The following is a 26,139-nucleotide window of genomic DNA, read 5'->3' as shown; positions in this document are numbered from 1 at the left end:
TTCATAACCATGAAAGTCCATCCTCATTGGTATCAGGACAGCTATGTTGGGCAGTGCCCTTCAGATAAATTGACTCTTCGGATACATGTTCCTTCATGTCCAGAACACCCCCAAACTTCCTTTAAGTTATGCAGTCCAGAGCAAGCTCGGAGACAAGAAAGCAGCAGACATTTGAACACTTCACAGCAATCCTTTATAGAACCTTGCAAGTATTACTTACCAGGTAATTCCCCTCTAACAACTTGACTGATGAGGGATAAATTAGTACAGAAGCAAGCTAAAAACCTAAGTAGGACTTAAAAACCGAAAGCCTTCAAGACCAAAGCTAGAAGGTACAACTTCTCATGCAGATGAAAAAACAGAACTGTCTTCCTGACATGTCATACCCAGTGGGAGCACGCAACACAAGCTTTGCAAGCAGGTTTCTCTATATGGACTGCAGAAACTGAGATGCATTCTCCTTCAAAGGAGTCAGATTTTCCCATAACCTACAGCTTGCAGTCACTTCTGAACAGCCACGCATTACTGAGTTTGCATAACACATCACAAAAGCAAAGGACAACTGTATCACACTCCAAATCATATTGAAAGAAACACTATCTTCAAGCTTAGCATATGCTGTTCTGTGATTCTCACGAGTGTGCACACATAAGACATATTCATATTCAAATCCTGGCATCACAACTACTGTCAAGAATGCAATGCTGAGGTATATTTAGAACAGTACTGTTAATATGATAGCTAGCTTCCATAATGCTGTTAAGGTATCCTAGACTCTAACCCCACTACTGTCCTATAAGCATTCACCTTAAATTCTTCAGTAGCTCAAAACACCTATATTAAGATGCAGCACTAACCCCATGGCAGTACCTGTAAAACTGATAGAAAATTCAGTAAGCTAAACTATCAGAAGTTGGCTTTGGGACAAGTTTTTATTATACTAGAAGCTTCTGAACTGGTATGGAACAGCATGAACACCCAGCTCTGCCAGTGAACAGCATCTCCCTGCATGTGAAGAGCATCTGCGTGCTGGCACTGCCTGAGCCTTTGAGTCATCATCTCCACACAGGCGCTTCCTGCCAAGTGGAAAGTCTTGAGGTGCTTACCCAGCAGTCAGTGCCCATTCACCTATCAGCTGAGCAGCAGAGCATACAGCTGTGTTTCAGCCTCCAGAGCTGGAAATGAGTGCGTAAAAGTAAGCATAATAGTAGAGTGAGGTAAGAAACAAGTTTTTGAGATGGTATGCAATTTAAGAAGGTAATGGGATAGAACCGATGCCCTCGCTTGTGAGGCTGGAAGCCTTAACAATTCTGACTTGTACAGTGATACTGCTTTGAGTTTAATCACATGATTACATTCCCTACTGAGTCAGAGCTGTTTTTACACAAGACATCAAGACAAAGTTCCTCAGAGCTTTTCGGTGGGGGTCTTAAGAGGCTGTATCTATACTATTTCTACAGTAGTGTTGGTTAACCAAGACTTCATGCCAAAAAAACTGCCAAAGCCATCTGCAGCCAGAAGAGATTACTCTTTACTAGAAGCATCCTTAGTGCCATGTCCACACCAGCTGTAAACAAAACCTGCTTTAGAGACCTTAAGAAAGAGTCTTCTCACCTAAAGCCAGATTTTGTGTCTGACCTTGTTTCTCTTTAAAGAGGTCCAATTCTATCACTTGGTGAACAGTTCTTGTCTGTTTTGGACACCCACATGTTTGATTCAGCTGTGTGGTTCAGTGGGAAGACAGAACAGCAATATCCAAGTGTCTTTAACTCTATAGTTTCCAGCTTAAATAATCTAGACAGAATCACTAGAAGGAAGTAAACAATGTCATCCAGACTATTGAAGCATCAGTAATTAAAAACCTACCTGCACACATCATTCTTTGGTGTTCAGATTCGAAGGACAAGTAGTACCTCACCAGGCATTCCCTGCATTAACATAACAAATAGCTGTCATCCTCAACAGCTGTAAAGCCACTACAATTCTTCCCACACAGGCCAAGCTTTTTGCTAGCATTAAGTAGCTGCCCAAGTGACAGTCAGTTATAAAGTCATTCTATCACCACCTCTATTTTCTTAAAGCTTAAAAATTAAATCAAGTATTCCACTACTGGAATTTTCATTACCAGGAAGTTGCAATAATGCTTTCTGCATTATGATTATTGGTATGTTCTCCCAGTATTATAACTCAGTCAGTTCAATGCTTCAAGTTAATTATTATTGCTTCACTAAGATAAATGCAAACAGAAACCTGAAAAGCATGAAATAAACAGTAGGAAACCAAGCTCAACTACTTAAAGATAAACTGAATACTTCATGATCACCTGTGAGTGTCAGGGAAATTCTCACACAACTCTAATATGCATGAGAAATTTAAAGCCCTGATGGTTAGAGCTTCAGAAAATGGCCACATGAAAATTGTGCAGTAAGGTAAAGACTTGGACTTTTTACTGTATTTACTTGGTACTAGCAATTAAGAAAGGTTTATCATAATATATAAAAAAGAAATAGAAACTGGATACAGTATTTCCAGGATATTCTGTCAGACTTCAATTCTCCCAGCAATAAGGCTTGAATAATTCTCTGGAGAGTCCACTAAAACCCCAGAGATAATAATTCTCTGGAGCTTGTGCTGCCAGTCAAAAAGTACCCTCAGTAGTACTCTGAGTGAAGGAGATAAAGCATCAAAGACTTGATGGAAGGCAGCAGTAAGATGCAGCCTTGGCACAGCATTGTTTTACAGAAGGGCTACCAGTTGTCAGAGAAGTTTCACTGACTTACACTGATTAGGCTGAACTTGGAACTGTTCAAACAAGTACCTCATCTGAAATTGCCATTATGAGACCTTCAACCTATAGATGAAAGCTTTTGAACTTGGACAGTGGAAGTGACTTCTACAAAACAATGCCCTTCACTCAGCAAGAGCAGCATGCTAGGAAAATATGTGAACAGACAACTAGAAAGAGTAATTCAAGTGTCAGTCTTCCTGAGAATAGCCAGGACAAAGTGCTTTTTGTTTCTACCTTTGAGATCTTGACAAATCAAAAATAGATTAAATGTGCTAGCAGACTAGCTTCTACCTCACAGACTGATACATGATCTCATGGAAAGATCTGCCAAAACTCTGAAGTAACTTACACCAGAGCAAACACAGCAATGCATATGTTCTATTTTCCTTGTAAGAAGTTTGAAGCAAATCATGCCTTTTCAGTATTACAGTAAGCTGACAGGTAATCATTTTGCTTACAGTCAAGATAAAATAAAACCTCAGAAATAAGAGCTAGAGGTCCTAACTGTATAGGTATTAAACCACAACAAAATTTTTAGTCTTGTTAGAGCCAGGAGGAATATTTGCTTGAATACAGTTACCAATGAAGGTTTTATTACCTCTAGAACATGCTCTGAAAAACATCCATTTGTTATTTGTACATTTTTCATTTAACCTTGCTAAGTTCACCAGCATTATGTTTTTGTCACCAAGCTGCAAAAAAAGAGTTACTGAATAACTTTCCTGTATGAAGTTTCAGTGCATTAGCTCTCCCTATTGAATTAAACACATAGCCACCTTAACATCCACAAATCCAATAACCCACAAGGACTAAGCACGTTTTATCTATGGAAAACACATGAGCGTATCAAGTAACATCAAATCTTACTACAAACACTAAACAAGAACCAGCAATTCAACTGTTTCAGTTAATAACATAGTTCTGAGAAAAAGGAATACATCTGCTTCCACTTCCTACATAAATCTTGAATACAACTCAATTAGCACCACAAGCACACAACCCAGTGCCAGATAGCAGGAGAGGTAAGCCCGAGGAGAGCAGCATGTTCTTGAGGGGACACTTTCAGACTCAGGTTGACTGAGATACAGAACAATTTCAGGAGTTGCATTTTTGAGGGATAATTTGAAATCAGTCAGCCCAACCCCCCAGTGCTGTACGCAGACAGTACCTTTAGCTCCAGAGCTGCACAATCCACAATGCAGCCCTATTACTCTGTAGTCAGCCTAGACTCTAGCCTGCCTAGTGAAGGCTGTCGCACACCAGCAACTTCAGGATAGGGACAACTTTACCTACAGAAGCAAAATAAAGCACTGCAGAAGCACTTGTTAAATGCCTTACTTGCAACAACGCTGGTCTAGAAACACTATTAAAAATCCCACTTCAGAGTCTCTCTGTCCTGTCATGCTGAACACAGCACTAAAACTGCAAGTTAAACTCAGAAAATGCAACGGGCTGACACAACACTTAAAGGTTAAATTGCAGATTTCCACCTTAAATCTGTCTGCAAGGAATGCAGCATCACTTCTGACAAGGAGTTAAACTGTGAGGAAGAACCACATTTGGGTTGTGATGAACTTAACTCACCTGAACTCCCAATCCACCAGCTCAGTACGAGCACCATTTCGGGGAAAAGTTTACACCAAGCTACCTCAAAATACTCAGAAAGGATATAATTCAAGCCTACTGTTTTCCACCAAAAAAATCTCCTACTTTTCTCCCTTTGAAAATTCAGTGAAACTTGAAAGTAGGGCAAACCTAACCCGATAAACTAGAAGACTTATTACTCACTTCAGAACTGAAGCCTTCAGACCCTTCCATTCAACCTGTTTCATCAAGCACTTCATTAAGTTATTCCATATACCCATTACATGTTATACTATTCACCCAGCCTACTATGTTTAGATAAGACATTAGTAAGGCCTTTTCCCCATTCCTCACTGAAAAGGAAAGCCTATAAAATTGACAGACAGCATAAAACACATCACTTTCAAGATAAAGCTGAAGTCAGGCACACTTCATCTTAGAAGTATTTGATTAAACCTCCAGGATTTCACAGGCAAAAAACTTACCCACAGACCAACTCCTAAATCCTAATTTAGAAGTTCAACACTGTACATAAAACTGAAGAATGAAAAAGGTGTAACAAGATAGGTACACCTGCTTGTTTGCTACAGGTCACATTTACTTCTGTTAAAGGAAAAACTTACCTACCCAGTAAGTTTAGAGTGACACACACCCTGGTATTTAAATAACTGAGATCTAGAGATGTAGGACATAGGTGAATAAGTAGGAACTAACTCTTTAAACAAATGCAGGTTTTAACAAGATAAATTCCTATTCTATACTTAGAGTTTAAAGGTTACAAAAAGCTCTGTGTTGGAGGAACAGATCAGCACCAGGCAACAAGCTTATCGCAAAGATGCTCCAAGTTCCACGCAGAGGCTGAGCTGTCACTTGCACAGCACAACCTATAGGTTCCCACTTCACAGAAGGACTCACAACTTTCTCTTCCACATTCTTATGTGCAATAAACTATAAGTATGTTTAAATTCTTTGAGTTCTGGTTAAAGTGTCATTTAAAAAAAAAGTCATCAGCACTATTTTTGAGGGGTTACAAGTAGAGCAGCTCTTCAGAAGTCAGCTAACAATCAGCAGATTCTTCATACAAGTTTCAAGCCATCATTTGTTTCAACATGTACAAACTCTGCTAAATCAAGTCTTTCAACAATACTTAGCATAAAGTCACCTAGGGGAAAATACAATGGCAAAACCTGACTAATTGCTACTGAAATATGGCTCTGATTGTGTTTTCTTTTGCAAACATGATGGATGCACTGACTTGTTTTACCACAACTGATCTTCATGTAGCTGAACAAGCCTCTCTGAATTGGCCCCAGGGTATTCCTTCACCTTTGACATTTTAGTTAGCTACAAATAATTAAGCAGATCTTAAAAACACCAACCCCACATGGGGACCCTGTTCTTCCTCCTAAGTTTTCCAGAGTCAAACAGGAGGCTTGAAGCTCTTGAAAATAGGTTCTACAACACCAGTTTAAAGTTTCACATTCATCAATTCACGGACCTTTTACAAGCAGTAGAAAAACCTCAGCCAGCTACATCTGCAACTGCACCACAGATGTGCTTCACAGCAACATCTTCCAACTCCAAAAACTCTTTCCAGCAATAAAACCATCAAGACTCACCAACCTACCTGAACAGAGCCGAGTGTCCTCTGCACCTGCAAAAGCAGCTATCACACTCCAAAACCCAGCCTGGAAATTCAAACTAACTCTAGGAATTCTTTAATTGTCTTGGCAAGAGTCAGTATAAAAAACTGTGGAGTTTAAGCACATAAATTACTTTGGGGAAGATTTTTTGGCATTACGTCTTTAAACTGCAAACTTAACTAGATACTCACTAGCCCACCTGCTTACTTTTAATACGGTAATTCTTGCACAAAAAGCTTAAGTCCCTTCTTGCCCTTTTCATTATACAAGTCAGTTAAAACAGACTCCTCTTGACAGTGCATGTTTTAACTTACCACTCCTTGCCTTTGGTAAATAAAGTCAGTTTAGCTCAATAGCAAGCGTTACTGGATCTGCAGAGTATTTTAGAAAAATCACTTCTTAACCACTACACTACTTGGTCTGCTGGGATTGATGCACAGTAGCAAGTGATTAGGATGAGACTAAAAATTGAATTTTGCTGGAAGCACCAGAAAAAACAGTAACAGTTGTTATAAATATGTCAAACATTAAGAGGAGACGAGGTTGATTAAGCCATACTGCAATTCTGGGGCTCTTGAAATATATTCATGAATGTGAGGCTTAGCCCTACTACGTCTCTAATTTGAATGCCAAACAATTTGGGTCTAGAAGCAGGAAAGGAACTGCATTCAGCAAGGGCTGGCCAGATAATCACTACCTCTGTGGGAGCAGTGGTCCGGTCTCAGGCATTTGTACATACTGCTAAGACAGTTTAGAAAGCTGGACAATAGCCTGAAATACTAATATTTAGAAAAATAAGCTACAGGGCACAGCAGCATGCAACTTACTCTTTAGTGAGCTGCTAAACTGCTTCCAACCAGAACAAATCAAGTTGTCTTATGCAAGAGGAAAAGTCTTCATACCTTAGTGCTGAAAGAAAACATGGCCGTCTAAGGAATGATGCAATAGCACCATTAATTTTAATAGGACTGCTCTCTGGGTGTGACCCTCAGAAAGGACAGGAACACCTAAACTTGTACCTTCTACAAACAGCTTATTAAAAAACTAGTCTTAAAAAAAAATGAAAGCAAGAAATAGCTCTTATTGTCCTTTGTTACACTAATCTTACACTTGTCAAATCAAGCAAAATCCTTTCATCCTTTGTCCACAACTCCCCAGGCTGAGTTCTCCACATGACCACCACACCCACACAGTTTAGGCACCAGCCAGGGCAGTGTCAGTAATCAACCCAACCACCCTCCACACCTGAGCATCATATCAAGCAGGTTTCAAGATTGCTTCCTACTCTGGGCTGATTACAACAGCAGGTCTGGCACTGCTGTTTTTCCTCAGTGAATTACTAAGGAATTCCCATTCTCAGACCCTTCCACTGTTAGGTTATTGACAGCCTTTCAAGAGTTCACAGGAAGAAGTGCCTATGTAATAGAAATACTGCAGAGGAGTTAGAATGACCTAACAGTTGAAAGCTAGACAGCTATTAAACTAGCCTACCAGTCAACACTTGAGAAGCAAAAGAGAATTTGCCTGGAGTAATGGGCTAAGTATAGAGCCACTACAGCTAGAGCTCCCCAATTATTTCTGCATTTCTTCCAATGACAGTGAAACAGCTTGGGAAGAAGCAGGCTTCTGCTGCTGGGAGAATCAGTTACTCAAGCTACTCCAAGAAAAGCTTGGTACTTAGGGTAGAAAATTCTGCAAAAGCAGCATCGAGTCAAAATCAACATCTTCTAAATGACTGCAGACATTTTACCATCCCTACTTCATTACCATATTTCAGCATTTTAGGGAATCCTATTCTATTTTAGAAACCCCCAATACCATACTCATCTCGTCTAATCCCCTCACAAGATCAGTGTTCAGCAGTTATCCTCATCAAGTATCAGCATTCATCCTGTCATTTAAAAGCTAAAATTCCAGTTTGACATGTGGAAGGTATTTTGGTTCCAGCTACTGAAGCCTGCAAAACTGAAGGGAAGAAAAGGCAACATAAGAGTGATCAGGCATGTTGGTGCCATTATGCAGATATACAATAAGCTACTATTTCCTGAAATTATCTGTTAATATTTATTTTTATTTTAATAAGGGTTTATGAGTATTACTTAAACTGCTATATATTCACTGATGTCCCATATGGTCAGAGATTCTGAAAGAACCACCTATGATTAGATGTACCACCATAGTTTTCCTGAAAGGAAGCTTCCATGCAAATAGCCTAATACGTGGTCTGAGCATTTGTAGGTATACTGAACATATAGGTAAACTATTGGTATATTGAAGTTGTAGTCCTTTTTATCATGAGCTAGGAGTTTTAGAGCAAAGATCTGATCTTCCTTAGAAATCTGACCAGATGCTTCCCCTTGGTTTTGCCAGAAGACAACCCAGCAACAAAATATTCAACACTTAAACATGGAACTGCTAAACTGAAAATTTCCATGTGGCTTCTCTCTGCAGTCCCAATTTACTCTTCTGTTATGTACAGGGATGCTCTGCAGCAATGAAGTACACTAACCAAACACCTCCAAATCATGTGATATTCATGCTTGAGTCTAAAGGGATTAAGAGATTCCAGTCCAGAGTAAAAGAAAACAAGCAAGCTATTGTATTCTGCATTAGAAAACAACTATGCCTTGACTACAATCCACTAGCCAAACCTACAAAGAAAGCCCAGCAAACCTCAAAATATTTACCTTGTTCCATCTTCCCTTCTCCTCAGAAAGTTCAGATTTTCCCAAAGCGCAAAAAGGTGCATTCTTTTGGAAGTTACTCAAAGAAAGGTTCACTGAACATAGACAAAGATGATTATTTAATAATAATGGGTATCCAACCAGAATATAATGCCCTGTTCACAGCAAATTCCTGCTACCAGCAGTGAGAGAAAATTAAGAATCTGAATTCTCAAATGTATTCATTACTAGTATGTCCACCAGACACCATACAATTAAAGAACAGGAACATTTAATTGTAAAGATGAACACTTGTTTGATAAGGATTAGTCATTAGTTTGATGAAAAGCTTACCTACTCTTAAAAGAACATGCACAGTGCTTAGATGGAAAGTAAAAGGTCTTACAAGTTTATTGCCTTTGCCTGCAGCCTACATTAAGTACATTTCACTTGCTTTCAGCTTCCATTTAATAAGCAAACAAAATAACCTAGAAATGCAATTTGCTTAGACATTTTAGTCAGGTTTCTTGGATCAAAAGTTCAACAATGCCTACATTACACTAACATATTTGTTCTCTGAAGTGAAAAAAAGGAAACAAGGGGAACTCAAATATAATAAAATCAAAGCTATCAACTTGCAACACTTAGAAAAGGTGTTTCTACTCTAGTCAGACCATAGTAAAGTGACTGCAGAATAGAGCAATGTCCTCACATCAATTTTCAAGCAAAGCCGCTCTGCAATATGACAGGTAAGTTTTCTTCTCGTAGCCAAAAAATGAGAAATGAGAATTTCGCCTCATCTGTTTCTTTGTCAGGAGATAGACAAGTATTTTAAAAGCCTGAGCTTACAGAGAACCCACAGAACAGTATAACTCAGCTTTGATAACAGTAGTTTTGAAAGTTAGAGAAGACACTGAAGGCTGGAGGCAAGTAAAACTGAGGACAGTTTTCAGCTGCAACAAATCCAGAACTAGGTCTGAAAAGATCTCAAAGCAAACACCCTATCAAGGATGCAACAAACAGGATAATTACAAACAGAACTTCACAGCATCTCATTTTATCTCAGGTTTAAGTTTCAATGATAGCAATTACAAGCTTACAGATAGCAATGCAATAAGTAAAGCTTTCACAGGTACACATTTAGGTCAATTACGGCTATGAGAGATGAAATCAGACATCCGCAGCAACTAGCTCACTCCCTTTCCTGATCTACTTGCAGGGAAAACAAGGAGAGTCAGGCTGCTGGTCCCCTTCTAACTACCAGATAGGACATTCCACAGAAACACCTTCCAACAATTCTTAACATAGCTGCAACCACTTCCAGCAGCAGCTTAGGATTTAAACTCATTTTGAGAGCACACAGTGGTAGCCTAGGAGTGATCGGACAGAGCTTAATTCTAGATCAACTAGTAGACCAGATTGTTCTAATATTTTCAGTACAAAACTGAGGCTTCACTTCAAAAGCACTGAAAGTTATCCTATCCATGTAACATGTACTGTAAGATGCTAAAGGTATTAAGATGCCACAGTCATAAGCAGTTCCAGTGTTACAGCAGGTACAAATAAATTGTTCCTAATCTCTTTGGATGCTCAGTCTTTTTGTTACCCTTTCTTTAATTCAACCTTCAGTTTCACTCAACTCTTCAATACTTTCAACTACAATTTCTAGCAAAGAATTGAAACCAAAATTCTAGGAGTTTACCCTTGACCTATGAGGTGCTAAACTCTACATGACAAAGACTCTATCAAAGATTTAATTTTCCATCTATTTTCTGAAATCCTGCCATCAGCTGTACAGAAACCCCCCAAAAATAAGACTCCTACTTGCACAGAACAGTCAAACCACAGAGAAATTGAGGAGTCATACTCAAAGGACTTTAAAGGCTTGTGATCCACATCTCCCCTACATAAAAGGCTGCTCACAGGGGTGAGCTGGGGAGATAGCAAACGCAACACACCCTGCAGGCAAGTCCTGCCTTTGCTCCACTCTCCAAGGGTAGTCAGAAAGCCAACCAAGTGCATCTTGTCTTCACAGACTCGATTTCAACCCACGCCTGTCAGCACAGACAGGCATTCCTGTCCTCTCCTCACACAGGTGGCTGGGAGCTGTTTCCCCCAGGCACTTCCACAAGTGGAGAAAGCAGCACTATGAAAGCAGTCTCATTCTGTCAAGAGCCTGCCCTTTCCCCATTGACAGAGGAGTCAAACCCTTCTTTTAAAGGCACAGGAGAAGAAAAACTTTTTATTTCTTCCTGACGCTCTGTCCTTTCAGGTAACACTACAAAATTAATGCTTTGATTATAGCCCTAGTTTCCAGTCCCAAAGTTAGAGAAGCAAATGAGGCCCACAAAAGGGCAACAGAAAACTGTTCTAACAGTGTTTCTATAAATAATGTCTATACCAGCGCATAAATCTCTGGTATTAGAAAGAAAACTACAAAGACTTCATTATGGCAACGCAGCAGTCTTCCTCCACAACTTCACCTTGAAGAGAGTAACTTCCCCCCATACTGACTATGTATTCTAGGTACTAAACCTTGTAGACCACCACACCAATCAAAAATACTTAGATATTAGAGTTGTATACGCAGGAGACCTCATCATACAGACAGAGATCTCTAGCTGAGGTGCCTATTTCAAGCTATTTCGTTTTCAGAAATCCCAGTTAAAGCATGATGTATAGCTTTTCACTGGTTTTCCCTGATGACAATCTTTCCACACTCTTAAAATAGAGTCAGAAATACCTCACACAAGAGAGCCTTTGGTGGACGTCTTATCCATGGGGATAGTGTACTCACAGCATGGGAGAACCAGATGCAGGTAGTAAGTTACATTGACAATGTTGTTTCCTCAAAAAGTAGGAAGGTGAGATTATAGCAGAGAATCTTTTCCAATTGTTTTCCCAACAAGGGCTAAACAAAGTAGGACCTGAGCAAGTAGATCCTGCACAGCTGCTAGAGATAGTTCAAGTAAACAATAACTTCAGTTCTGAAATTAACCAAGACAAAAAAAATCTCCAGATATACAACATTCTCCAGGTATGTTCAGACTTGAATTTACTAGGTGCCTGCAGCTGTAGACCCATGCACCTGCAGAACTGCCCCAACTCAAGAAACAAAGTACCTATCTCCTGCTTCTACCTCACAGGATCTAACAGGTATGCTGATCAGCCCAAGGCTTCCCAGGGACCCAATCCAGCAGGCAGAAAAGCACATTTAAATTGATTCTTCCTGTAACCAAGTTAAAATGCAATCACAGGTTCTAATTTAAAACTCTTCCAGAAGATAAGAAAAGACAGTACTATAAGAGACTTGACATTCACGTGCTTGCCTATGGAGAGTTTCCAGCTTTCCTCACACTGGAGGCTTGCACTTACTCTCCCCAGAAGTACACCGCAGTCACCACACTAGAGGAGATTCTGTGGAGAACCCTGTGACAACTCACTCCACAGAAAATGCAGGAGTGATTGGCCTAAAGATCAAATGGAGGAGAGCACAGAAAATACAGCTTAAGATCAACATACATAAGACAACAACAGTTATCTAATTTCAAGTACCAGAACACAAGTCTTTCCTACATGGATATTGTCTGTCTTCTAGGCCATGTTCTGGAAATCCAAAGGCCCATGGCAGCCTGCCTTGTTACCCAGTCTCCAAAGTTCAAACATTTGAACATCCCCTCTTCCAGCTCTCACTATAAAAGACAGACTCCAGTCAGGATGGTGATCTGTTCTGACTCCCCCTGCAAAAGTCCAGCCCCTCCTAAGTAGCCAGGGACTAACACCAAGTTTCTGATTTCATTCTAGCTTCGAGCTAATTGGATAGATGACAGTATAATTTTCCAAGCTAAGCTCAGGCTTCACAGCTAGCACTAGTTTTAATGCTTCAAGAGGTACACAATAGCTAAAAGCCCTGAAGTTGACCACTACCATGCTATTCACACACTGGAGAACAATTTGATGAAGAACTGATGTCACAAAAGTCAGTAAAAGCATCAGCTAGATCAGCACCTCAGATGAAAGCCATCAACAGCATACCCAACATCATTTTCATCATGGCTAGTCAGTCTATCACAATGAACACTGAAAACGACAGCTAGATGTGCTTAGCAAGGCAAAAGACAACTTGCTTTGCTTTTCACCTACCAGTACAGATTCTCTGAGGCTTGGTTTCTTTGATGTTCTGTCGTCTTTCAACTAACACTGAACTGTGAAGTTCTAATTATTTACAATTCAATATTTTTGGTCTCATTTATCTAAAAAATTGTTTTTATACTAAATATCTATCAGTATGTGTTACTGAGGACACATTCCATTACTGGCATGACTGGTAGCTTGTACAACAGCGTGCTCCCAAGCCATCCTATCAACGCTGCTTTACAGCTTTTCACTTTATTCCTAGTCAAGAGTCAAAATAACAGACTAATTTCTTTAAAACTCAGTTCCACCAGAATCTTGTTCAAACTATTAGCTTTTTCAGAAGTGGTAATACTTCAATACAGCAGCTTGTACAAGTTTAGTTTTAGTATCGCTTAACAAAGGCCATCCAGCTTCAAGTCTTCTGAAATCCAACTCTCCCATGGAAGGGCAAGAACCACTTATTTAGGTAGGCTTTTTCAGAGTTTGGGTTTGGTGTTGCGCCCCCATCCATCTGCCCCCCATCAGAGTTTGGACAGGTTCCACCACCTACATGATAGCTATTACAGTGTCATTACTTACTTGCCTCACTCATGCACATACACATACAGAGTTTCAAAAAAACTTCAAACTGGATCATACCAAGCTTACTTTGTTGTAACTAGTTTCAGCATTAACACCCCTAAGGAGGAACAATGCCTCAAGTACTGAGTTGCCTCCCAGTAAGACCTACAGAGCATATTTCCAGTTAACTTAACTTCGTAGTCACATTCAGATGTCAAACCAACCACTGCTTTACAATCTTAAGTTTAAAAGTCAAGGGTGTTTCAGGAGATTAACCAAAGCCAGGAATCAGCAATTGTATTTTAAATTAAGCCTTTAAAAACAGTGCTTTTTGATGGACACCAGTGACTCCAGAAATATCTTATCCATTTCAATTAACATTCCAAAAAGCCACCTGCTTTGCTCTTCCTCCCTAGTTTGCTTTGCACCTTGTGGCACTGCAGTTCCAAGCTTCACCTCTAGGCACATATTGCCACTTACTGAAGGGGAACAGAGCACCTCTAGCTCAGAGCAACACAATTCAGACACTTCTTAACAGACTAAAGAGGAAAGATATCACTGGTTTCAAGACAATGCCACACTTCTTCCCTGCTACTACAGGCTGTTCTTCCCTCTAGTTCTGATCAGCAGGGACTGACCTGAGGCCTTCCTTATGGGACAAAACATTACCTCCAGAATCACTACAGCCAGTTGGTGTTCACCTCCTTTACACCACCACCAGAAACTATTAATCAGACAGGGGAAGAACAGGTCTGGGCCACTCCTGCTCTAGCTTACAATTAGATTTCTAAAGTATTAAGTACATTCTGTCAGTCCTTTGCAATTGTTCACCCCAAAGCAAAGGGACAGAGTCTTGGCTGTTTCTGTTATCAACTACACTCGAAATAAGGACAGTTGACACCAAATGATGCTGCAGTTTCTTACCTCTGCCCATCCCACAAGCAGCAGATACAAGCAGCTGACACGAGTGCAAGTCAATACAGCAGCCTGGATATGGCAACCCTGCACCATTCAGGATTACTGCCTCCAAGGTAGAAGTAGCACATTAAGAGTCGAGGTCTTCAGTTCGTTACTGAGCATAGCAAGTCTCAGTAAAAGTCAGTATTTCAAATTTGTGAATTAGCACTAACTTCACTTTTGGGTCTTTCATGCAAGCCACTCAGTCACCCTGAAATTTTGAAGCACCACAAAGATAAAGCAAGTTACCTTTTAACAATCCAGTTAATTCACAAGAATCACAACATGAATTGAGTGCTAGGCATATTTCTAAAGTTTTCCTTATAGCACCAAGAAGTTATGTCACCAATATCTAGAAGCGGAGCGGAATTACAAATCTCGAAGCTCATTTCTCTAGGAGCTAAAACCCATATGGGATCTAACAGGCAGATCTTTACATCTCCAGCTACGCAAGCTAGAGACAAAATGCAGAACAGTTGCACCTTAAGACTTAAACAATTTTGTACTTAGAAACTTACTTTGAAGGAAACATGACTTATACTACTTTGATTCGGTCAATGAAAGCAACTATGAAACAAGCACATATTTAAGTATCTAGACTTTTCATTCTAGTTTACAATATTTGATATGCACTATTTGGAGTCACATGGTCTGGAAGACACCACCAATATCAAGTAGAAGAGCCGTAGCTCATTATATCCAGTTACACATCCCAGTAGGAAGCCACGAGAGCAGGAACAGCCATTACATTCCTTTTGACCTCTGCAGGTGAAAAGATCAAACTTTGTGCTGGATGCTAACCTAGTTGCTTCAACTCACTCCATGGAGACAATTCCTTCTTCCTTGCTACAGCAGACTTATCAGACTTCTGCCCCTTACTCAAGCAGCCTAACAATACCTTTCTCCTTGCGTTATTCCTTTTTTACAGGTTAATTGCCAGTGAAGCACTGCAGAGCCAAGTTCCTCCTACTCTTGAAAGGCTGACAACATACTTCTCTCCACTATCCTGAGTTGCATGTAGGTGGAATGAGATCTGAGATAAAATGTTGTCTCTATCTTCAGAAGCTTGGGCATGCTCCTTTTCCATCTCCTCCAGCTGTGGATGGTCGTTTTTATAAAACAAGAGAGTTTATCAAGCTGACCTATTCCACCTACTTGGTATCATCTGTAGGTGGCACAGCATATTACTTACGCCAGCTAACATTGATATTTTCTTAATTTCTATCACAGTTACCACTCCTATAACTTGAAGCAGGACAAGGGCACCTTTTAGTATAATCATTCTGAAACCTACCACTGCTCAACATTACTCTTTCTGTGCATTTTCCCCTTCACAAGCTCCGAAGCAGGCACACAGAAACCCTTGTCACTAAAGCGTTTTAGAATCCCATGACCCGCCTTTACTTATCTGCAAAAAGTTTCAACACTTACAGTTCACAGTATTTCCTGTACTATGAAAGAAAGCACTTTTTTCATCTTCCAGAACCACTGTGATCAGTAACGGCTGAAGCAATGCAGATATCAGATGTCAGTCTCCTCCCCTGAAGTTATCTACAAGCACTCCTTCATAAAGACTCCATCACCTGCACCAAAGAAGTTTTCAAATGCTACAGCACATGCTTTAATAAGACAGAAGGCACCTCAGCCCTTTATCTAAAGCTTAGAGCATGACAGGTATTACAAGTAACCTGCCATAGTTCCTTCAGTCACACTACCATCCCTTCCCAATGGACTCACCTAGGCATTTAAGTACGCCTTTATATTCACCATAAAGCCAAGCTGTACCGCTACACTCAGCACTACCTGACATGATTCACTAGACAAGCTCTTTTCTTCTAAAAGAAAGCCTTACGCACATGGTTACATGTGCTCATCACACAAGAAAAGCAGGTGAAGCACACAGACTTGAAGTCTACAAGAGTTACAAGCTCATACCAAGCCTTCCCCCCTGAGGGAAGCGTGCATAAAAAAAGGAAATAAATGTTTCCTGGACAGAGAGGTGTGAAGGAAAAAGAGGTTTCATCTGTTGATAAAGCAACATTCCCTAAAAGAACAAACAGCAAAGGGAACAACTTTAATGCGAAAACTTAAACTCTATGCTGAGCAGAGTGGGGGCCAAAGCACTACTTACCAGAGAAGAACAACATCTGCTCAGATCCCATCAAAAGAACAAGACTGTTAAGAGGAACATGGGGAAGAGGCACAATTAAAGGCCCAAAACTGCGTAAATAAAAAACCCTAACAAGTCCCACTTAGAAAAGGAATGGGAATTCCGGCCCTATGCACAAGGACAGTTGAATGCAACCGACGCCACGGCCAAAGCAGGAGAAGCCGAGCACGGGACCACGGCTGCCAGCGGCGTGAGGCGATCCCTCAGCTCAGCTGTGCGGGCAACAGCGAGACAGCCACCCCCACGGGGCGGGCAGGGAGGCGGCCGGCACCAGGTGAGGCCCACGAGCGCCGCAACCCGGGGCGCCCACCTTCCCCCGCCCTCGGCAGCCCGGCCCCCCCCGCCGCGGGGCCAGGCTAACGCCTCAACCCACCGCCTCCTCCCGCCCAACAGCGCGGAGCGGGAAGCAGCCGGGCCCCCGCCGCTGCCCCTCACCCCGCAGGCCGAGGGGGCGTGCCGGGCCGCGGTCCTCCCGCTGACAGCCCGGCCGCCCTCCTCCAGGCCCCGGCCCGGCAGGCCGGCCCACCCCCCCACCGCAAGCCGCCAGGCGAGGCCAGGCCGCGGCCGCCCAGCTCCTTACCGCGGGGCAGGGCATGGCGCGGAGCCCCCCCCCCTCCACACCCCCCGTCCCGGGGCGCGGCCTCCTGCCTGGGCCGGGGTCGCCTCCTCCGCCGCCTCTCACTGCCACAACAACATGGCGGCCGCACGGGACGCGGGCACGGCGGGGCCAGGCGCGCGCCCGACACCGCCTCTTCCTCCTCTCCCCCCCCCCCCCGCGCGGGGCGGGGCGCGCGCCGTTCCCGCCTCCCTGAGGGGGCTCCGGCTGGCGCTGAGGGGAGGTCGCGGCGCTTCCTCAGCCCCGCCGCCATCCCCAGCGCCCGGCAGGCACAGCCGAGCCTTTCCCCCCCCCTTCCTCCTTTTATAACCCCGTGGGGGGGTGCTTAACCGTCCGCAGCTGCGCCTCGGCCGCCCAGAGCCCTGCTGAGTGAGGCAGGAGGCGCGGTGCTGCCGGCGTTATCCCGGCCGACCCTGCGAGGCAGGTAAGGGGTGGGAGCACGCTGGGGCCGAGTGCTGAGGGGAGCGAAGTTGCTCTGCGAGCCGGCGGCTGCCCACGCCCCGCAGTGAGACCTGCAGTCCTGGGAATCCTCCTCAGGAGTCCTCCAAAGTCTCTTGGAGAAACACCCTGCCTGACTATAAAATCCGCTCTTGTGCACAAGGTCTTCTGGCTGAGGCTTTCCTCCTTTGCTTCTCTGACATTCAGCTCAGCTGTAAGAACATGTGTGGCCCCACGCCATCGGTAGAGGCACCGTCCAAGCCACCCTGAGAAGCCCACAGCTCCTAGAGCGTGAGGTAATGGAGAGCGGGGAGCCAACGCCAGGCATGAGAGCCAAAAAATACATGGAATTGGAGAGACAAGTGATAAAAGGGATATGAGTGTTAAGCAACAGAAAGGCACAGGAACGCATGAGAGGCAAATGGCAGCAGTGTCAGAGGCAGCAGGGTACAGTTGGCAGGAAGTGTTGCAGTTTCCAAAATGAAGCTGTAACTGAGCCTTGTGCAATGGAGTTCCTTCTCAGCAGCAAGATTTATATCTGGGTTTTGCTGCAACCGTGGTGGATCATTAATGCTTTATTTTTATACATATCTTTAATTTACAATACTGTATGTAGGTCAAGTTGTACTTTTGAGAGATATTTCCACCTGCGCCCCGTGTTCGCCTTGATCTGAAATGAAATGCTTGCTTGCAAGTAGCTATAAAATGCACTCCTAAATTATCCACAGGACTCTCCCTCTGAGTCCAAGGCTAGTCATTGTAACAGATGGACTTCAGTCTGTCATTAAGTCATGTTTAAGCTAGAAGTAGTATTCATCTTCAGAGAGAACAATACAAAATATAAGATCCCATGTCTTTAAACTCAGATATCTAAGCCATGCAGCAAGTTGTTTTCTAGCTTTGCTCCCTTGGTCAGGGACAGTAAACATTTGAAAGGAAGTTAATCAGCCCCTCTAAAGAGATTTTTCCAACAACAAGCCATCATCTGAATGCAAATGTGATCTGAAAGTCAATATGTACCTTCAGAGAAACTTTGGAAGAAATACAGGTAACTGAAGGGAAAAACAGGATTCCTGGCCTGTTTATACCCAAAAGCAATGGAAAAATGTTTAGCTGGTATAGCTGTATCTGAAAAGGATGTGTGTTGACAGCATTAGGATGCAGAATATGAATTTTGAAAAGTCCCCGTTAAACGGTTGCCTTTTGCAATATGCCTGGACGGAGATCAAATGTGACCTCCTTCAAGAAGCCAAATCCTGGAGACCCGGGGGCTCTGGCACAGCAGAACCTGCTAGTTGGTCCTTTTAGTTTTTAAAGAGAAGGGGAACTAGCTGGAGCGCCATCACTGTGCGCTTCCAGTTCCTTATATCAGTGACACAAATTGTCTTCTTTGGCAGTATCTTTAGTGATACTGTTAAGCACACTGTATGGAGGCTTTTCACATCTGGTGTTCCAAGTCTTTCCATTTCTTGTGTTCCAGTCTGGTTTTTAATATATGTTAGGTATGGCCCCCTGTTAAGTGACTTTTGCCTCTAGGATGAGCAGGGCAAAGGATTATAGCTCATGAGAATTATTTTATGGGAATGGAAATTACAGTACCCAAAGGGGGAGCAAGGCCTGGGAGAGCCTGACATGCAGCACAGGGAATGAGGTGTTCCCAAGCCCACGGTTCCAACAGACTTGGAGAGCATTCTCACTCATCTGGTACAAAGTTTTTAATTTGTCAGGTTGAGGGTGGATATTAATTACCGAGGAACTACTGAAGCACTAGCCATTTTTAAGCAGGAGGAAGAAAAGCAGTCCAGTCATTTAGACACCTGTTAGTCTGACCTCAAGAGCATTAAAAGCTTAGAAAAAAATGGAAAGGAAAAAGTAAGTGGAAAATAAAGTAAAAATGTGACATAGCTTTACTAAAGATAGATTGCATTTAACTAGGGTTATACCTTTGATAATTATTTTCTATACAATGGGTATATAACAGATTTAATCTAACTGGATTTAATAAGATATTAAAAACAATGCCACATGGCAAATGTATGGTTCATCTGGGGAGCTCTTTGGTAGGTAAGAAGCTAGCTACTGCAGAGGGGTGATAATAGTTTGGGTGGAAAAGCTAGGTTGTGAGGGTGGAGCTGAACTCCTGAAGAAATGACTTGGAGACTATCAGCAGGTTCAAAAATGTATTCAATAAATTAGTGGAGAGCAGGTCCATAAAAAAATAGCTATGTGAGAAAGGTAGGGAAGTCACCTCAAACTTACACCACCTGTGGATGCGCAGGGAGTGCAAAGGCAGGAGGGAGCAGGAGGTGGCTGGGCTCCGATGCTCACCCCGAACAGCATCGCTGGCTGCCCCTCTCCGGAGAGTGAGTGCTGGACCACGGGAACCACAGGCTGACCCAGGGAGGCATGTCTTGTGTTCTTTTGATCTTGCACAATATTTTGCAGACAGATGTTGGAACAAGAGGTAGGAGTGAGCTGATGGCGTTTGCTGATGGCACAAAGTTGGGAGGCACCAGCAGTGCAGAGGGAATAGCTGTATTGGTGGAAGAGTTGGATAGCATTGAGCACTGGCACATTGGAAATGGGATGAAATTTAATAGTGGAAAGTACAAGGTCATGCACTTGGGAATTACTAAGAAGAATCTCTGCTGCAAGCTGGGAGCTCATCGGTTGGAAATGACAGAAGAAGAGAAAAATCTGGGTGTATTTGTTGGTTTCAAGATGACTGTAAAGTCCCAATATGAAGCAGCTCTGAGGAAAAGCACATATCAACTGAGATTTCCAGGAGAAGGGGAAAATGCTAGTACCATTTACAAATGGTATCCAAAGCTCTGCTGCAACCTCCTCTGGAATTACACATGCAGCTTTGGTCACTTTTAATGAAGGGAGACAAAATGTGACTGGAGAATAATTACGGGGCAGTCCTGATTTTTAATTATTTAGGGATCTCAAAAGAATTTATTTAGCCAAAAAAATGAATGCTGAGAAGGGATACAGTTGTTCTTTATGAAACTTCAGGGAGTAAACACATCTCCCTTAAGAGCAAGGGTGATGTTAGTGTAAGAGAAAACAAGTATCCGATGGCCATGAAAAGTCTGGGCTGAAACATGAGAACACCAGACCTTCCAATAGCTCGAGTCCTGAGGCTCTGGGTCATTCTTCCCAGAGCTGCCTTACCCTGATGCTGTTGCTACCAACAGCTGAGAACTTACCCTAAAGACCCAACAAGTTCTTTCCAAACCTCTCTTACCATTTGAGACGCAGGCACTGAGTTACTAGTTGGCTTCTTATGAAAAAAAAAGAGGTACCTGATGTGGAAAGATACTCTTTGGTCTGCAGTCACAGCCTGAATGTCATTTGAGTTATTGTCTGTAATCAGTAAAGATGCATTTAAAATCTGTGTGTGGTTGTGGTGGAGGCTGGCAGCATCCAGCATCCTGTTCTGCATCATCCCACTCCGGTCCCTCAGGTCATCTTCCCACAGAGGCCAGCTCTTGTGCCCACTCCATGTGTGAGATGACATCCTTGAGCGATCTGCACCTGGCACAGTGAGAAACAGCAAAAACAAGCGTGTGTTGGGTACCTTCCTGCCCCTGTTACTGTCCAGTAACCTTTAATACGCTTCATTTGTGTGATCCAAACAGCCAAACTCAGACTTTGTGGGCTGTTTCTGTTATGATGAAAAACTGATGGTAAGGTCTGATATGTCTTTAAAAAAACCAAACAACACACCACGTCTTGATTCTGTAAGAACAGTCAAGTCATGAAACGATGAAACGCAGGGTAGTTTCCTTTTTCAGGACTCTACACTGGCTCCTTTGGCCAGTTTTCTACCCCAAAGTAGATCTTTTCATCCTTTCTCTCCCATTTTGTTTTTTCATCTTTTACCTTACTTTGATGTTTTATTCATTTTACTCTCCTGTTTTTTTATGAACACTTGAACAGAATGCTGTGCTTAGACCCATCTCTGACCACTGTATTTATTCTGTATTTCTTGTTGGGAGGTGCTTCCATTGTTTCTGCTCCCATCAAACAAGCAGTTATTTCATTGTGCATTTAGTCCAAACAGCAGGCGGTGCGGATATCAGGGGCAGCACAGTGTGAAGCCACCTCTGATTAAAATGTGCCAGGTGAGAGGCACCCACTCTGTCAGTCATCCTGATGGGTCCCCAAAAAACAGATGCTCTGACTCATTCCCTTGAAAAGTAGATGAATAATTTGAAAATAATGAGTTTTTTATTATGCACATATCATTTTTGTCAGAACATTTCCCCACAGTCTCATTTTAGGATTTTTTGTCTTGTAATAACCCTGTTTTAAAATAAGATGTACTATTAGTGACACTTTGCTGAAGGGAAGCTAGCACAATGAAGCTGTCTTGGCTATGGCTACACATCAAAATGATTATTACAGGACTAACTGAATACAAAGGTCTGGAGGACTCTGAGAATTTCAAATCTAGTGAAACAGCTACAACATTTTTGAGAAAATACTGGAAACAGCTTTGGGGGCAGCGTTTTGAGGCAGGAACTCAGCCACCTGAGCCTGGCTCTGCAAGGGTGCGTGAGCTGGTTGGCACGTGAGACCCCAGCTCCATCCCCCAGATCAGCCAGAGATGTGCTATGCCTGACTGCAAAAGGCCAGACAGCACTTCATTCCAGAATTTATATTGAACATACTAGTTCTGCTCGGGTTCGTAAGCACAGAGCATTGCTCTTTGGATGATGGATGACACCTTGTTTGTGCAAGGCATTTCTGCACCTGGAAGTAAAAGCTGAAGACATCAATACTGAAGATATGCCAGAGGTTCCGTGAGGGCAGAATGCTTGGAAGTCATGTTTTATGTCAGCTTATATTGTTTTCTTACACTTAAAAAGACTAATAATCCATATTGTTTGCCTTGTGAGCAAATAAGTAAAATGTTCAAAGCATTTTATGCTGCACAAGTCTTCAGAAAAGTTAACTAATGCAACCTTAAGCTATTTCGTGTGCTATGTTGCTACAACAGTGCTGTCTGAAAATTGCTTTTAATAATAAAGCATATATATTTACCTTAATAAGCACACTTAAGATCCTTCCTTGACAGGCTGAGGGAGTTGGGGGGGTTCAGCCTGGAGAAGAGAAGGCTCTGGGGAGACATTAGAGTGGCCTCCCAGGGCTTAAAGGGGGGACAGGAAAGGTGGAGGAGGGACTCTGGATCAGGGGGGTGGGGATAGGATGAGGGGTGACGGTTTTAAACTGACAGAGGGCAGATTTAGATTAGATCTAAGGCAGAAATCCTTCCCTGTGCGGGCGGTGAGGCGCTGGCCCAGGGTGCCCAGAGCAGCTGTGGCTGCCCCCTCCCTGGAAGGGTTCAAGGCCAGATTGGATGGGGCTGGGAGCCCCCTGGGCTGGGGGAAGGGGGCCCTGCCCGGGGCAGGGTTGTGGAACTAGATCATCTTGAAGGTCTTTTCTAACCTAAACCATTCTATGATATTCTATTCCTCCTCAGTTTGCACAGTTGTTATTTTCTTACCATACAAAAGAGAAACACCAGGCAAAGAGAGGCTAAGAAGCTGTCTGCTCAGAGGAGCTGCTTTAAGTATTGCTAGAAAATTATATTATTTTGACTGAGAATCTTAACTGATAATTCTTTACTGTAGAAATACACTGGGTAACCCACTCAGGACTGTGCCGGCTGTGGTGTGCAGGTGTCAGAGGAGGGAGTTCCCACCCACGGGAACTTGTGCCATTAAAGCTCTCAGAAGTTGAGCGACTCCTTCCCTCCATGGGCCAGGTGAACACTGCACCCACCACGTCTCAGAGAAAGAGGGAGCTGGTGTTCCTGTCCCTGCACAGGCAGAGTGCCATGCAGAGAATGAACTAAGTACTACTATCTTGGGCCCTCCCTGGTGTCTTTCATTAGTGACCAAAACAAAAAGTATCCTACAGTGAGACTTTGTGCTGAGAATATACTTAGAGGGGATTAATTGGAGAATGATGGGAAATTGAAAAAATAGTTAATAAATTACTGTAGGATCCCTCAGGTCAGTAGTCTAATGATAACACCTCTGTCTCCACAACTATCAAGAATATGCTGTGGAAGGCTTATAACTTTCATTAGTCCTTGATAAGTTAATGTATATATCATTAAGATAAAATGTAAAAAAGAAGGAGAGCTGGGTTGAAAAATTGCAAAGCCCAAGGCTATACTGATTCATCATTTTTACTGTAATTGCACTTCAGCTGCTTAGAAAATATAATGGCCAATTTCCACAACTTTGCAATTTAGTACTATGGTTATGTCTTTTTTTAGATTACACTGACATTTTCCTCAGGTCATTTCATAACTCCCTTCATTTTATTTCTATTTTTTAAACGTGTTTAGAAGTGACAGTCCTTCAGGGTTTCCTGTGCCCTCAGACCTGTGTGTAAACAGCGCACAGGCAGGCCACTGTCTTTAACCCCTCCATGATGTCCTTTTGGAGAAAAAGAGGGGACAGGAGGTGTGCCTGGCCTGGTTTGCCTGTGGGGAAGGGCGCTTGGCCCAGTAACCACTGAGACTGCTGTGTGAGTAGGGGAAAAACAGCTATCTTCTGGGACTACAGAGAGGTGAAGCAGGTTCGAGCCGGCCCCTGAGCTGTCAGTGGGGACTTTGAGGTGGAATTTAAGAAAAGAGGAACTGTGGAAACCTGGGTGCTGTGCCTGAAGCAGGGTGCCACACTGCAGCATTTATAGCAGACTGACCTCCAATAGCACATTTCCTGGGGTCGCTCCAGCACGTCAATCCTCCTCTTGGTGCTTTTTGCGCTGCTTGAAATTAAAAGGCTGCTTTTGTTTCTTATCACTAGCTGAGTCGGGAGTGTCTTTACCGCAGAGTCAAGGAGATTATTGGTATGTACCTGTCAAACACTGACAGTGCTGCCGGAACCAGGGCACTCTTCCCAGGCTTTGACTTGTGACATCTGATAATCTACGCTGTTCTATTCAGCACTGAACAACTTCCTCCCATCCACAAATCATACAGAAGAAGTTCCTTTTCCAAAAGCCTTTGCCTGGAGAAGTTCTCCACTTGGGACCTGATCTGAAGCCCGCTTGCCCAGTAACTTCAGGTGGTTCTGGGTCAAACTTTGCAAGAGGGATTTTTCAGCACAGCCCAGCATCCTGCAAGCTGCTTTTAGTGCTTGGCCTTATCTGTGCAAGAGGGGCTACAGTTGCCTTGCGTGGCTCAGATTGGAAAGGTGTGATTTGCATTAAGATTTCAGATTTGACTTTTACTGTTGTGAAATGTTAAAGGTCTCTGGCACGTTGTACACAGGTGAATGGACACACTTCTGGTTTGCTGGATTAAATTTGACTTGTATGAGTAATGTGTATACATACAATATATCTCTGCAAATAGTATAATCTAACTCCATTGCACATACATAGTTAATATCACCAGTGTTTTGCGTAGAGGCTCCAGTAGTTCACAGTGCTTTAGGAAATCAAGTAGGTAATACACAATTGGTAAAATAACCAAAAAAAAACCCAAAACAAAATGCCAAAAAGAGGCCTAGTGATTCAAAACAGCTCGATGACAGATTCAAAGCCCAATGAGTCACTTGGAGTCTTGCCACCACTGCTCTGGAGGAAGGTTGGCAAAGGAGGGGATATAAGCAGATGCCTTTGCAAGGGAATCATGTTTCAGTTGCCAAATGTTATCCTCTGCTAAACAGTCAGAGCAAACCTTGGGTCTGACATCATTACTGGAGTTTTGTTCTGGTAGGTTGTTCTGCACAGCGTGTTGGTGCTGGGACTCCAGTCCGAGAGCCTGACTTGTGTAGTGATGTTTGAGAAATAGAGATAACAAATATTTCAGGTAAAAAATAGTAATTCAGAAGGTATAGCAAAAGAAGGGTGAAAATGGCAGGTCCCGGACAACCTGCCATGACATTTAAAGTGCCAATCAGTAGTACCCTGCCAAACGTGAAAGCCACGGAGCTGCGCGTGGGAACCCCTTGGGGTGTCCCTGCTCCCCTCCGGGCCCTCACAGGCGCCCCGAGGCCGCTGCATGGAGCTGGAAGGCGGGAGGTCAAAAAAACACCAACTGCCCGGAGTCTGCAAGGGCTTGGATTGAGGGATCAGGGCCCTCGTTACAGCCCCGTTCCTAATTAGCCACACGACAGAAGGCATGGCGTGGTTTCTCCTTTAGGCTACTTTACCATCTAAACCTGGATTCTGGCCTAAGTTTAGGAGGAGTTCCCCGAGGAGAAGGAGAGCTGAGACCCTTCAGAGCACCCAAACGAGTGACAGTTGGATGTGTGGGTGAGCCCCATGCTCCTCTGTCCTCCCCCCGCCCAATTCCAGGGTTCCCCTGCGCCACAAGTGTCACTAACCACATCTCTGAACATCCATGGCCCTTGCGTTAATGGCCCAGAATTATCCTCGTCCTGCAGTGTCCCACTGCAGTGCGGGGTGTGGTCCCCAGCGAGCGCCGAGAAGCCAAAGCTGGGGGAACTGGGGGGGCTGTGTCAGCCCTGCTGTCCCCACGGGAATCCCGTCCCGGGCATCCCTCCTGCCTGCGGCACTCCACGGGTGCCGGTAAGTTGCTAAGGCCTGCC

At 43.2% G+C, this 26,139-nt stretch overlaps 1 protein-coding gene across 8 annotated transcripts in view; it reads right to left on the bottom strand.

Annotated features, from left to right (window-relative positions):
* The window catches only part of MTMR3 (myotubularin related protein 3), an 81,695-nt gene extending 64,477 nt beyond the window's left edge, over positions 1–17,218 (bottom strand). For 3 of the 8 annotated variants that reach the window (XM_042805073.1, XM_042805080.1, XM_042805074.1), the window contains exons 1-2: positions 17,084–17,218; positions 16,465–16,508 (exon numbers count right to left, since the gene is read on the bottom strand). The gene's annotated coding sequence lies outside the window, so the exon portion shown is untranslated. Of the gene's footprint in view, positions 1–15,764; positions 15,917–16,464; positions 16,509–17,083 lie in introns of those variants that run through there. The other 5 variants (XM_042805075.1, XM_042805077.1, XM_042805076.1 and 2 more) reach the window with 3 other exon arrangements.
* Positions 17,219–26,139: the final 8,921 nt, after the last annotated feature.

This window comes from Tyto alba, unplaced genomic scaffold, assembly GCF_018691265.1.
Source record: "Tyto alba isolate M040663 unplaced genomic scaffold, T.alba_DEE_v4.0 Super-Scaffold_44, whole genome shotgun sequence".
Classification (NCBI taxonomy): Eukaryota; Metazoa; Chordata; class Aves; order Strigiformes; family Tytonidae; genus Tyto; species Tyto alba.
This window is presented reverse-complemented; position numbering and strand designations above follow the sequence as displayed.